The sequence below is a fragment of the Morus notabilis genome, unplaced genomic scaffold, assembly GCF_000414095.1.
Source record: "Morus notabilis unplaced genomic scaffold, ASM41409v2 Scaffold609, whole genome shotgun sequence".
Taxonomy (NCBI): domain Eukaryota; kingdom Viridiplantae; phylum Streptophyta; class Magnoliopsida; order Rosales; family Moraceae; genus Morus; species Morus notabilis.
The window spans coordinates 70,489-72,901 of record NW_010357993.1 but is presented as its reverse complement, the minus strand read 5'-3'; positions in this window follow the sequence as shown (position 1 = coordinate 72,901).

Below are 2,413 nucleotides of genomic sequence, written 5' to 3'. Positions count from 1 at the left end.
TCAACCTAAATCAGTCAAAAATGACCCAAAGCAAGGAAGGAACCCATGAAAAAGGAAAAATGAAGGCCCTAAATTTGGGACCAAACCGAACGGAACAAAGAAATAGAAGAGATCCCTCAAATTTTCAACCTAAATCAGTCGAAAATGACCCAAAGCAAGGAAGGAACCCATGAAAAAGGAAAAACGAAAGCCCTAAATTTGGGACCAAACCGAACAGAGCAAAGAAATAGAAGAGCAAACAAATAAAAACAATCCAGAGAAATTGACAACATTTATTAAGAATAAAGCAGCACTTTTACCAATATTGTACATGAATAAGAGATACTAACTAAACAACAATGGTATACATCAACAGCTATGATAAAAGGAAAACAACGGATATTAATAATGCTACAGGAAAGGAATATATATAATATCAGTGAAGAACATCGAAAAATTATTGGCAAGCTATTGATAATACCTGAAATGCTCCAAACACTACTTTAATTGCGATATATCAGAAGGAACAACTGAGAATATGGTAGTGAAAAGACCTAGCAGTGTGCGATGGAAAATCTGGAAAGATATAACTAAGCGAAGGAGTAATAAAAGAAAGGGATAGATGAAAATTGAGAATGAGCAAACAAATTGCAAGTAAAAAATAAAATAAGGAGAGTAAGGTAAAAAAAAAAAAAAAGTAAAGGGAAGGAGAAAAACTAATATATGAGACATGTAAATAAGTTTTACTCTAAAGGCCTAATACGATATTGGAGCTAAAGGGGAGAGAACATGAAAAAAGTAGAGAAAAATGACTATATTATATAGATAAGGAAATGTCCCTTGTAGTCCATTCAAATATTGAAGCTAGAAATAGGAAAATTTGGAATAAAATAAAAATCAAGAGTTTGCATAGTATAAAAACAGAATGGAAAAATGATGGCTCAGCCTTTAGAAAAAGGAGGTAATATTTTATGTATCAATTATGGCTAAGATATTTAATGTTCTCAGCAATGTACAATAAATAAGTAAACTTGTGTATCTACAATGTTTTTATGACTGCCTACACTACAATAAAATAGGCTTTTTATAACGGTTAGTTATAGCGTTTTTAAAAAATGTTATTAAAGATTTTTTCGGCTATATATAATAACGTTTCAAAATAGTTATAATATGTATATATATATAAGTTAATAAAATTTTGGCTGGTTTATTGTATATATATTTAAATATATACTACTGTACACATTAGAATGACTGGGCAGTGGAAAAATTATTTCTCCAAATAAATTCCCGCCGTCCATTCCCTCCCCCCACCCATTTTTTTTTTCGCTCTCCTTGCTGCTCATGTTTCATAAGTACACACATTAGAAACAAGTTGGGCGGGTAGTGAAAATTTCCCCCCCCCAAATTTCACGTTTTGCCGCTCAAATTTCACGTTTTGCTGCTCATTCACCCCTTTTTGTTTTTCTCTCATTTTTTTTCTTATCTCATTTTTTCACTCCACGCTGCCTTTTCTAGTTTTCTTCTCTCATTTTTTCACTCCACGCTGAAGTGAAGCTAGGTTCTCTTCTCTCCACCGCCGCTGGTTCTCTTCTCTCCACCGCCGCTGGTTCGCTTCTCTCCACCGCTGCTCCTTCTCTTCACGGTGACCCTCTCGTTCTCTCAGAAGTCACCCACCCTTACGGCCTTGCTTATTCTTCGCTTCTTTTTCTTTTTCTTCTTCTTCTTCTTCTTTCATCTCCGTCATCTCTCCTTAAGATTCGGCCTTACAAAAGTTGTGTTCTTCTCATTTCTTCGTCAGATCGGCCTTCGTGAAGGCTTGTTCTTCTCATTTCTTCGTCAAATTTGGCCTTCGGGAAGTCAGATTTCTTGCATTCGGCAGATTGGTTTCAGGTATTTCCCCTGTCTATTTTTTGTTTTCGTTTTGATGATTTGATCTGTGTTTGGAGTTTGAACCGATGGTTTAATTTGTGTTTAGGAATATGGTTTGGATTTCAGGGAGATTTAGGAATATGGTTTCTGTTTATTTTTCGTGAAGTCTTCTTCTTCTTCCTCGTCAAATTTGGCCTTCGGGAAGTGAGATTCTCAGCACCGTTTCAGCCTTATAGGCATTCCCCATTTCTTCAGCAAATAAGGGGTTTTTTTTTTCATGTTCAGAGAATCCACTTCATTGTGGATATTTGATTTATGTGTTTACGTGTTTTCATTTTGATGATTTATGTGTTTATGTGTTTTCCTCGGTGTCGACGTCAGCACCGGCAGCGCTAATGCAGGTCTCTACCTCTAACCTATCTCTCATTCTGATACATTTGTGTGTGTTTGGATTGTGGAAATTACGCAGGTTTCGTTGTCTGATTGCGATTTTCTTGACGAGTTTGACGGTGTTGTGGTTCGACGTTTGTGGAAATGCATTGAAACGTTTGTTTCTTTCTCT